The sequence below is a fragment of the Oryx dammah genome, unplaced genomic scaffold, assembly GCF_014754425.2.
Source record: "Oryx dammah isolate SB20612 unplaced genomic scaffold, SCBI_Odam_1.1 HiC_scaffold_29, whole genome shotgun sequence".
Classification (NCBI taxonomy): Eukaryota; Metazoa; Chordata; class Mammalia; order Artiodactyla; family Bovidae; genus Oryx; species Oryx dammah.
This window is the reverse complement of record NW_024070213.1, coordinates 101,137,858-101,150,221: the sequence shown is the minus strand read 5'-3', so window position 1 is coordinate 101,150,221 and position 12,364 is coordinate 101,137,858. Positions and strand designations below refer to the sequence as shown.

General features: G+C 36.0%; 1 long non-coding RNA gene across 1 annotated transcript; it reads right to left on the bottom strand.

The window, feature by feature from the left end:
- Nucleotides 1-3,966: 3,966 nt before the first annotated feature.
- On the bottom strand, nucleotides 3,967-11,838 carry LOC120858417. Its single transcript, XR_005719862.1, has 3 exons — nucleotides 11,745-11,838; nucleotides 5,312-5,314; nucleotides 3,967-3,980 (listed from the first exon to the last, which is right to left on the bottom strand). It is a non-coding gene; the product is annotated as an uncharacterized LOC120858417 (long non-coding RNA).
- Between the last annotated feature and the right edge of the window lie 526 nt (nucleotides 11,839-12,364).

Sequence of the window (12,364 nt, the reverse complement as noted above, 5' to 3'; positions counted from 1 at the left end):
AATAACAAGGAAATTACATTATGAGGTTAATACCTAATAAAAGGCATTGCTCATATTATAGTGCAAAAATTATTTAGGAGACTATATTGAGCCCAAATCTCCAGTAGTATTAGGTGCTTTTGAAAGTGAAGGAAAGTGAAAGTGTTAGTTGCACAGTCGTGTCCAACTCTTAGGGACCCTATGGACTGTACCCCGCCAGGCTCGTCTGTGCAAGGGATTTCCCAGGCAAGAATACTGGAGTGGATTGCCATTCCTTTCTCCAGGGGATCTTCCAGACCCAGGGACTGAACTTACATCTCTTGCATTGCAGGCAGATTCTTTACCATTTGAGCCACCAGGGAAGCCCTGGGTGCTCTTGAATACTATCTAACTTCTAAATGCACTCTTTTTATAATTTCCAAAGCACTACTCTCTTCTTGATCCTATTTTTTTTTTTAAATTTACCCCAATGTTATTGCAGTGATATTTACAATAGCTAGGACATTGAAGCAACCTAGATGTCCATCAACAGATGACTGAATAAAGAAGCCATAGTACATTTATGGGCTTCTCTGGTGGTTCAGTCAGTAAAGAATCTGCCTGCAATGGGGGAGACATGGGTTCTATCCCTCGGTTGGAAAGATCCCCTGGAGGAGGGCATGGCAACCCACTCCAGTATTTATGCCTGGAGAATCCCCATGGACAGAGGAGCTTGGTGGGCTACAGTCCAGGTGGTCACAAAGAGTAGGACATGACTGAGCAACTAAGAACAGCACAGCACAGTAAATATATACTTCTATTACTTTCAGTTCAGTTCAGTTCAGTTCAGTCGCTCAGTAGTGTCCGACTCTTTGCGACCCCATGAATCACAGCACGCCAGGCCTTCCTGTCCATCACCATCTCCCGGAGTTCACTCAGACTCACGTCCATCAAGTCGGTGATGCCATCCAGCCTTTACTACCTCTTTATTTTATAATTTCTTCCCTTCCTCTGCCCCTTTATTCTGACTGGTAAATGATTCTAGATCTTCTGCTTTTTCCTGCTCTCCTTGCCCAGTATCATGAAGCGCATCATTGAGCAAATAGATGTAGATGAGTTCTGTATTTCTAGCTCTACCGTCCATGGATACCTTTAGAATCATTTCACACAGGGGATATTTCAACTCTATTATCATATTCCCTAATATATCCTAACTAAGTATTCACATTTTATACATACTCGTAAGGATACTTAAAATTACTTGAGATAGTTTCCTGTGCTGTGTTTCTGAATATGTATTTAATTTTTGTCATCTTACTTTTGATTTTTAAAGAATGCTTTAAAATTACTTTTTATACTAATGTACAATATTTACCTGGTTTTGATGTCTTAGCTGCCTGTTCTAGTCCTTTAAATGTATTTCCTCTTATTCACAACTATTTTTAGAATTTTATACATATATTCACAAATGGAGTACATCACATGAAATCCTGGACTGGATGAAGCACAAGCTGGAATCAAGACTGCAGGGAGAAATATCAATAGCCTCAGATATGCAGATGGCACCACCCTTATGAAAGCAAAGAGGAACTAAACAGTCTCTTGATGAAAGTGAAAGAGGAGAGTGAAAAAGTTGGCTTAAAGCTCAACATTAAAAAAAACTAAGATCATGTATCCAGACCCATCACTTCAAAGCAAATAGATGGGACACAATGGAAACCATGACAGATTTTGTTTTCTTGGGCTCCAAAACCGCTGCAGATGGTGATTTTTGCCATAAAATTAAAATACGCTTGCTCCTTGAAAGAAAAGCTATGACAAAGCTAGACCACACATTAAAAAGCAGAGCCATCTTTACTGACAAAGGTCTGTATAGTCAAAAGCTATGGTTTTTCCAGTAGTCAGGTATGGACATGAGAGTTGGACCATAAAGGAAACTGAACGCCGAAAAATTGATGCTTTTGAATTGTGGAGTTGGAGAAGACCCTTGAGAGTCTCTTGGACAGCAAGGAGATCAAACTGGTCAATCCTAAAGGAAATCGACCTGAATATTCATTGGAAGGACTGATGCTGAAGCTGAAGCTCCAATATTTTGGCCTTCTGATGCAAAGAATTGACTCACTGGAAAAGACCCTAATGTTTGGAAAGATTGAAGGTGGGAGGATAAGGGGACAACAGAGGATGAGAAAGTTGGATGACATCACCAACTCGATGGACATGAGTTGAGCAAGCTCCAGGAGTTGGTGATGGACAAGGAGGCCTGGCCTGCTACAGTCTATGGGGTTGCAAAGAGTTGGAGATGACTAAGCAACTGAACTGAATTGTATTATTTAGGAATGGTAATATTTTGTTCTAGATATTATCTATACATTAATGCTTTTATGAAAACTTTTAGCTTCTTTGGTTTTTTGGAGGGAAGGGGAAAGGAAGACTATTTTCTAATTTTTCCTGCCTATGAGCAATATTGAAATTAGCTAGTAATCACCCCCTTCTCTCCATCTCTGTACTATTAAGTTTAAAGTAATGTCTTACTTCTTGCTAATTCCTGTAAGTCAAGTATTAAACTTGTTTTGGTTTTCTTATATCACCCCTTCACACATAGTGTTGCAGTTTATTATGTGACTATGTAGTGTTGTTTAAAAGTAATAAGTTGGAGGAAAGTAATAAGAGAAACAGAACATATATAAATTTTATAGAAAATAATTTGGCTTGAATTTGCCCTTTCTTTGCCAGAAAATCTTTACATTGACTTTAGAATAACAATGCAACTGATATCATATTGCAATATTGGATACTAACATAATATGCAAATTATTTACTGCTTCCCACATCATTTCTAGCTTTTACTCTTTTCAATAGCATAGGGAACAAAATTTATTACATTTTTTAGTTTGTTTAATGGAAATGGCTTTGACCTGAAGGCACATTTACAAATCTGGGGAAACGTATCTACAGAAATACATGCTGCAAGTTAGAATATAGAGTAGATATCTTTGACATATTACTTAACATAGATGCAGAAATTTCATTGCACTTCTGTATTTAACTTATCAGAGATAGTATTTAATAAAAAAAGAAACTAGATAGGTGTGTTTAAGTCCCTTTAATTCATTTAAAATTAGCCTATTATTTTCATTATTAGGAGTAATTTCATGAGAAATTTTATTCAAACTAGTTTCTACAAACTAGTTTCTACAATGGAAAACCACAGGTACCTATTAAGTAAGAAATGTTATCTACCTTGAACTGTTTGTACTCTATGCCATTACTGCATCTTCCTCTGAAAATGCAGTTGCTTTTCAACCACTGAATGTTTCATTTCCAAGCTAATTCTAATTAGAATTTTAGTAAAATAGAAGGCAGCAATCTGTCATTTGACACTTATACTAATGGAAGAAACATTTGCTTGAATTACATTTAGTATCAGTTGATAGACTCTTCTTCTACACTTTTCAAATATTGCTTTGTTTAGAAAACCGTTTCCTAGGAGAAGCATTTTCTGTACTTAAGTTATATTGTATATAATACACAATATGCAATGTTTACTAAGGGATAAAAAATATTCTTATAAAAGAGTTAAAATGATTTTACTTTATCATCCTCTATTCTCCTTTTACCTGGCCCTTCATTTTTGTTTTCCTTTTCTAAATATCAGTGTTGGAACATGGATATCATGGTATTGTATTTTCCAGGTAATCTGTTCTTTTGTTCCTTCCTTGCTATCAGTTATGAAACTGCCCAAATAATTTGAACCCATGCTATGAGAAAATCTGTGATGCCACTTTCTGAAAGTTTCCATTAAGTTGGAAATATCGAGACATGTGTGACTGAGTGCCGGTGGGCCAGGATTCTGGCACAGTCATATATTGCCTTCATTTCATGCATTGTTTTATTTAGGTTTGGCTTCCCACCACAGTGTGTGAATCGCTAGAAGGCAGAGACAATATATTAGATGCTTTATGTAATCCCAGGTTCTATCACAGTTTTAGGAGACATATAAAGAACAAACCCTCCTTTTCTTCCTCTCCTTGATCAGTAATATCTGTACAGTTAATCCTTCTAATTCTTTTCCCATACATGTCTAATATATGCAGACAAAGACCTTATAATGTAAAAATGGGATACATATATATTTTTACACAAACACACTTAGGTACATAAATATATTTCCATAAACTTTTTGCTGTTTTAACATATATTTCATTTATTTGGAAATGGCTACAAATTACTTCACATAACATTTGTCTAAATTGCATATATATGAGCAGACCAATTTTATTTTTTCAAATAAATAGCAATTTTCCATAAGTCATTGCTTTCTTTACAGAGAAAATCATGCATACCCATGCTGTGAAAATTCAAATGTCAAAATATTGTTCAGTGACAGAAAACTTTCCTTTTCACAATAGTTTAGCATCTATTGAAATTCTACTCTTTAAAAATAAATTATATTGTACTTTATATGACAGTTTATATCTGAATTCTCAAATTACTTATATTTTTTCTACTTATATTTTCTATGCTTGTGCCATAACAGATTCATTAGTTTTATGGTATAAACATATTTTTTATAGTTTGTGCTTAGAGAAAATTTATACAGTTTGCCATGTTCCATGAGAGTGGTGCTTCACTATTTTAAGATCGCTTCATTTCTGTCAATAAAGATCAATATTTTAATTTATTTTTATATAGGACTTGCATATTTCTTTTGAAACTTATTATTAACCATATCTAGAGAAGGCAATGGCACCCCACTCCAGTAGTCTTGCCTGGAAAATCCCATGGACGGAGGAGCCTGGTAGGCTGCAGTCCATGGGGTTGCTAAGAGTTGGACACGACTGAGTGACTTCATTTTCACTTTTCACTTTCAGGCATTGGAGAAGGAAATGGCAACCCACTCCAGTGTTCTTGCCTGGAGAATCCCAGGGATGGGGGAGCCTGGTGGGCTGCCGTCTATGGGGTTGCACAGAGTCGGACACGACTGAAGTGACAGCAGCAGCAGCAGCAGCATTAACTATATCATGGTTTGTATGATCCCATGAGTCTTTTTATTTGAAGTTCTTTCATTTCTAAAGATTTCATTGTTTTTCCATTCTATTAAAGCTAAGATTTTATTTAGAAGAGAATTTCACTTTAAATATTTTTCATGTGTATGCTTTCTGCTGTTTTTCCATACCATCAACTTCTAAGTTCTTATTTTTATTTTTTGCATAAAATATGAGAGGTGTGTTTTGTGTACTTCAGGTATGCTGCAATAATCTTGTGGTTGATACACAGTTAATTTTTATGAATGTTTCACTATATCTTTTAAAATGTATATTTTCAAAGGAAACTATAAGCAAGGTGAAAAGACAGCCTTCAGAATGGGAGAAAATAATAGCAAACAAAGCAACTGACAAAGAATTAATCTCAAAAATATACAAGCAACTCCTGCAGCTCAATTCCAGAAAAATAAATGACCCAGTCAAAAAATGGACCAAAGAACTAAACAGACATTTCTCCAAAGAAGACATACAAATGGCTAAAAAACACATGAAAAGATGCTCAACATCACTCATTATCAGAGAAATGCACATCAAAACTACAATGAGGTACCATTTCATGCCAGTCAGAATGGCTGTTATCCAAAAGTCTATAAACAATAAATGCTGGAGAGGGTGTGGAGAAAAGGGAACCCTCTTAACACTGTTGGTGGGAATGCAAACTAGTATAGCCACTAGTGAGAACAGTGTGGAGATTACCTAAAAAAAAAACGGAAATAGAGTTGCCATATGACCCAGCAATCCCACTGCTGGGCATACACACCGAGGAAACCAGAATCGAAAGAGACACATGTACCCCAATGTTTGTCACAGCACTGTTTACAATAGCTAGGACATGGAAGCAACCTAGATGCCCATTGGCAGATGAATGGATAAGAAAGCTGTGGTACATATACACAATGGAATATTACTCAGCCATTTAAAAGAATACATTTGAATCAGTTCTAATGAGGTGGATGAAACTGGAGCCAATTACACAGAGTGAAGTAAGCCAGAAAGAAAAACACCAATACAGTATCAGTTCAGTTCAGTCCAATACAGTATACTAATGCATATACATGGAATTTAGAAAGATGGTAATGATAACCCTGTATGTGAGACAGCAAAAGAGACACAGATGTATAGAACAGTTTTTTGGACTCTGTGGGAGAGGGTGAGGGTGGGATGATTTGGGAGAATGGCATTGAAACATGTATATTATCATATGTGAAATTAATCGCCAGTCCAGGTTTGATGCATGAGACAGGGTCCTTGGGCCTGGTGCACTGGGATGACCCAGAGAGATGGTATGGGGAAGGAGGTGGGAGGGGGGTTCAGGATGGGGAACACATGTACATCTGGGGCAGATTCATGTGGATGTATGGAAAAACCAATACAATATTGTAAAGTAAGTAGCCTCCAATTAAAACAAATACATTTTATATTTTAAAAAATGTATGTTTTCTGTTACTTAATTTTTTCTCTTTTTGTCTTCTTTTCCCCCTGATTTGAAAGGTGTACTGTTTTCTTATTAATATGGTTTATTATTTACCAATGTCTCCTTTCACTTCAAATAGTGTTTGCTCTCTACATTTTGAAATTAATTTTTAAGTACATAAAAGCTAATTTAGATTCTTGCATTTTTTATTTTATGATATTGCTACATTGCTTTCTTTCTCTCCATTTTCAATCTTTGGCCTATTTTACTTCATATTTTCCTCCAGAAAAATAGTGTAAACCAGAATTTTAAAAAATCATAATATAAGATTTCTTATTCAAGGAATTAATTCATATGCACATTTATTGCTATCAAATTTATTGCTATTACAATCTGATAGATTTAGGAATGGTATCTTATTTTTTATAACTTATTTGCTGTCCTTTGCCTTTTCCTTATTAATTTTGTTGAGTTGATTGAAGATTTTGAGGAAGTAATTTCCTCTTACTAGAATACTTATGATTTAAACAAGTAATTTCTATCTTTCTTAGAGTTGGGATTAAACTGTTAAACATAAAATGTTAAAAAATAAAAAAAGATTTATTTTGCGACCCCATGGACTGCAGCACGCCAGACCTCCCTGTCCATCACCAATTCCCGGAGTTTACTCAAAACTCCCATCCATCGAGTCAGTGATGCCATCCAACCATCTCATCCTCTGTCGTCCCCTTCTCTTTCTGCCTTCAATCTTTCCAGCATCAGGGTCTTTACAAATGAGTCAGTTCTTCACATCAGGTGGCCAAAATATTGGAGTTTCAGCTTCAGCGTCAGTCCTTCCAATGAATATTCAGGACTGATCTCCTTTAGGATGGACTGGTTGGATCTCCTTGCAGTCCAAGGGACTCTGAAGTCTTCTCCAACACCACAATTCAAAAGCATCAATTCTTCGGCACTTAACTTTCTTTATAGTTCAACTCTCACACCCATACATGACTACTTTAAAAACCATAGCTTTGACTCGACAGACTTTGTAGGTAAAGTAATGTCTCTGCTTTTTAATATGCCGTCTAGGTTGGTCATAACTTTTCTTCCAAGGTGCAATTGTCTTTTAATTTCATGCCTCAGTCACCATCTGCAGTGATTTTGGAGCCCCCCAAAATAGTCTCTTAATGTTTCCATTGTTTCTCCATCTATTTGCCATGAAGTGATGGGACCAGATGCCACGATCTTAGTTTTCTGAATGTTGAGGTTTAAGCCAGCGTTTTCACTCTCCTCTTTCACTTTCATCAAGAGGCTCTTTAGTTCCTCTTTGCTCTCTGTAAGTATCTATACACTGTTTCCAAAGAAGACAAAACCCTCCCTTGTTCCTGTTCCCTAATGCCTGCCACCCATTGTCATGATAAGATCATATAACTTTTGTTAATTTTTAAAATATAATGTACACCTGTGGTGGATTCATGTCAATCTATGCCAAAACCAATACAGGATTGTAAAGTAAAAATTAAAAATAAATAAATAAATTAAAAAAATATATAAAATAAAATAAAATATAATGTCACAGAAATTACTTTGATGTATATCAATAATTTGCTAGTTTTATAGCTCCCCATTCATTGTGTGGATTGTATATTATTTATAATTGAAAAACTCAAATATGCCTACATATAAAGTTAACTTTTAAATGGATTCAATTTTAATTTTAAGGCACCCATTCTAAGCAAGGCAAGAAAAAATTTAGTCATTTCCATGCAAACTTGGTTCAATAAAATTTTGCAAATTTTTTTGCTTCTTTCTTTTCTGATTTAAATATTAATAACTGGGCTACCAGAACAGTTGAGGGTTAGTGGAGAAGGAGGGTGGGCAAGGTAGACTATATTCTTTTAAATATTTTTGGCATACTGAATTGTAAGATGGTTCCCAAGATTTCTGCATCAAATTGTAAACTACTGAATAAAATTTAATTTATTAGTTTATTGTTGTTAAAATAATAATTAGAGCTTAAAGTAATGACATAGATGTATATTATTTGTCTCTTTTTCCATTCATCTGTAGAATACCAATGAAAAAAATCTATGTGAACACAGATAACTTACTGCCACGTGATTAGTTACAGAGAGGGTGACTATTGGTGGAGTTCAAAATAGGGAAAGACCATTTCCTCCCAGAGAATAAGAGTGTTGGAAGCAAAATCTAACTGTGCATTGAAATATACAAAGAGGATAGAAAATCTTTCTCTGTGGATGAATTGACATAGCAAAAGTAAAGGGACAGAAAATAGTTCAGAGATAGAAAGTAAGCCTCCATAATTTCCAGGGTAAAAATATCTTTTAAAGTGATACCATTAGAGATAGCTAATTATGCTTAGCTCTCCCTTCAGACACATAGCATCAACCTGCCTGATTCAGTCAGGCTAGATCACAGTGGGTACTCCAAAACTATCTAGTAATAGGTTGCCAAAACTGCAGTACAGTAAAGGTTGCATTTAGGTTAGGGAGATGCTGATGAGAGAGAGGTGTATATAACAGAGCAGTGCTTGAGACTAAGTATAAGGAAACTTAATCGACCCTTGATACTCTACCAGCCAACTATGAACTTCAAAGGCTGCATGTAGATTATGAGTTTTAGTGTTCTTGAACTAAACTTAATGGAATAAACATCTTAAATCCCCAAGTTGAAAACCTCTTTTGCATTGTATATATCAAAGAATACTTTTCCAACATATTTCTATTAATAAAAACATCTTTGAAAAAAACAATGTTTTTTATTTAAAGTCTGTACCATCAAAGAGACTAATTAATAATGGCAGAGAAAAGCAAAGAATTATGACTATTTAATGTCCCTTACATTTCATTTAAAAGACAGCCATTATACTTCATCAGAGTAAAACTATTAGTGGAAAATGAGACAAATACTAATGAAAACTTGAATACTAAATACAGGAAATAAAGGAAAATGCTTATTGATGTAGAAATAGAATAGAGTAGATGCTTTCATTGTAACTGCAAATTAAAACTTCTTTAATGTTTAAGTGAGATGAAGGTGCCACATATGAAGCAAAGATAGCATTTGCTATTTGCTACTTCTTATTTGTGTTAAGCAGTTTTATTTACCTAACCATTATGTTAACCTGTTATAATAGATGTTGAAAAAAAGTGGAAAAGTAGTATGTTAACCTGTTGTAATAGATGTTATATAAAGCCAAATTATTAATCTAGCTACATATTTAAAACCACTGAAAAATCTATTTGCTTTTATGAATAATTTTAGGAACAATTTAAAAGTAACAACTATTACAATTAAAAATTAATATATGAAACATTGCAAAAAGCTAATGAGTTCATATTAGTTCATCAAAGTGATTTGGAAATGAAGTAGTAGTTTCAGCTCTCTCAATCTATTTATTTGACAAATATTTGAACAGCTCAAGAGATAGGGTTTTAAGACAACATTCAGCTCAGTCACTCAGTTGTGTCTGACTCTTTGCAATGCCACGGACTGCAGCATGCCAGGCCTCCCTGTCTGTCACCAACTCCTGTAGCTTACTCAAACTCATGTCCATTGAGATGGTGATGCCATCCCACCATCTCATCCTCTGTTGTCCCCTTCTCCTCCCACCTTCAATCTCTCCCAGCATCAGGGTCTTTACCAATGAATCAGTTCTTCTCATCAGGTGGCCAAAGTATTGGAGTTTCAGTTTCAGCATCAGTCCTTCCAATGAATATTCAGGATTGATTTCCTTTAGGATGAACTGGTTGAATCTCCTTGCTATCCAGGGGATTCTCAAGAGTCTTCTCCAACACCATAGTTCAAAAGCATCTATTTTTCAGTGCTCAGCTTTCTTTACAGTCCAACTCTCACATCCATACATGACTATTGTAAATACCATATCTTTGACTAGATGGACCTTTGTCAGCAGAGTAATGATTCTGCTTTTTAAAATGCTGTGTAAGTTGGTCATAGCTTTTCTTTCAATGAGTAAGCATCTTTTAATTTCATGGCTGCAGTCACCATCTGCAGTGATTTTGGAGCCCCCCAAAATAAAGTCTGTCACTTTTTCCACTGTTTCTCCATCTATTTGCCATGAAGTGATGGGACCAGATTGCATGATCTTAGTTTCTTGAATGTTGAGTTTTAAGCAAACTTTTTCACTCTCCTCTTTCACTTTCATCAAGAAGTTCTTTATTTCTTCTTTGCTTCCTGCCAAAGGTTGGTGTCATCTGCATATCTGAGGTTATTGATATTTCTCCCAGCAATCTTGATTCCAGCTTGTGCTTCATCCATCTTGGTACTTTTCATGATGCACTCTTCATATTAGTTAAATAAGCAGGGTGACAATATACAGCTTTGACATACTCCTTTCCTGATTTGGAAACAGTCTGCTGTTCAATGTCCAGTTCTATCTGTTGCTTCCTGACCTGCATACAGATTTCTTTGGAGGAAGGAAAGGTGGTCTGCTATTCCCATCTCTTTAATAATTTTCCACAGTTTGCTGTGACCCACACAGTCAAAGGCTTTGGCATAGTCAATAAAATAGAAGTATATTTTTTTCTGGAACTCTCTTGCTTTTTCCATGATCCAGCAGATGTTGGCAATTTGGTGTCCAGTTTCTCAGCCTTTTCTAAATCCAGCTTGAACATCTGGAAGTTCACAGTTCACGTATTGCTGAAACCTAGCTTGGAGAATTTTGAGCATCACTTTGCTAGTGTGTGAGATGAGTGCAATTGTGCAACAGTTTGGGCATTCTTTGGCATTGCCTTTCTTTGGGATTGGAATGAAAACTGACCTTTTCCAGTCCTGTAGCCACTGCTGAGTTTTCCAGATTTGTTGGCATATTTAGTGCAGCACTTTCACAGCATCATCTTTCAGGATTTGAAATAGCTCAACTGGAATTCTAGCTTTGTTCGTAGTGACGCTTCCTAAGGCCCACTTGACTTCGCATTCCAGGATGTCTGGCTCTAGGTGAGTGATTACATCATTATGGTTATCTGGGTCAGGAAGATTTTTTTTGTGTTGTTCTTCTGTCCATAGTTGCCACCTCTTCTTAATATCTTCTGCTTCTGTTAGATCCATACCATTTCTGTCCTTTATTGTGCCCATCTTTGCATGAAATGTTCCCTTGGTTTCTCTAATTTTCTTGAAGAGATTTGTAGTCTTCCCCATCCTATTTTCCTCTATTTCTTTTCATTGATCACCAAGGAAGGCTTTCTTATCTCTCCTTCCTATTCTTTGTTGTTTTTTTTTTTTTTTTTACTTATTTATCTCTGCATTCAAATGGGTATATCTTTTCTCCTTTGCCTTTTACTTCTCTTCTTTTCATAACTTCATACTTGTCTTCTTTTCGCAACTACTTTAAGGCCAGCTCAGACAATCATTTTGCCTTTTTGCATTTCTTTTTCTAGCGGATGGTCTTGATCACTGCCTCCTGTATGATGTCATGAACCTCTGTCCATAGTTCTTCAGTCAATCTGTCTATCAGATCTAATCCCTTGAATCTATTTCTTACTTCCATTGTATAATCGTAAGGGATTTCATTTAGGTCATACCTGAATGCTCTAGTGGCTTTCAGTACTTTCTTCAATTTAACTCTGAATTTGGCAATAAGGAGTTCATGACGTGAGCCACAGTCAGCTCCCAGTCTTGTTTTTGCTGACTGTATAGAGCTTCTCCATTTTTGGCGGCAAAGAATATAATCAATCTGATTTTAGTATTGACCATCTGGTGATGTCCATGTGTAGAGTCAGCATTACTGCTGCTAAGTCACTTCAGTCATGTCCGACTCTGTGCAACCCCATATACGGCAGCCCACCAGGCTCCCCCATCCCTGGGATTCTCCAGGCAAGAACATTGGAGTGGGTTACCATTTCCTTCTCCAATGGATGAAGCGAAAAGTGAAAGTGAAGTTGCTCAGTCATGTCCTACTCTTAGCGACCGTATGGACTGCAGCCTA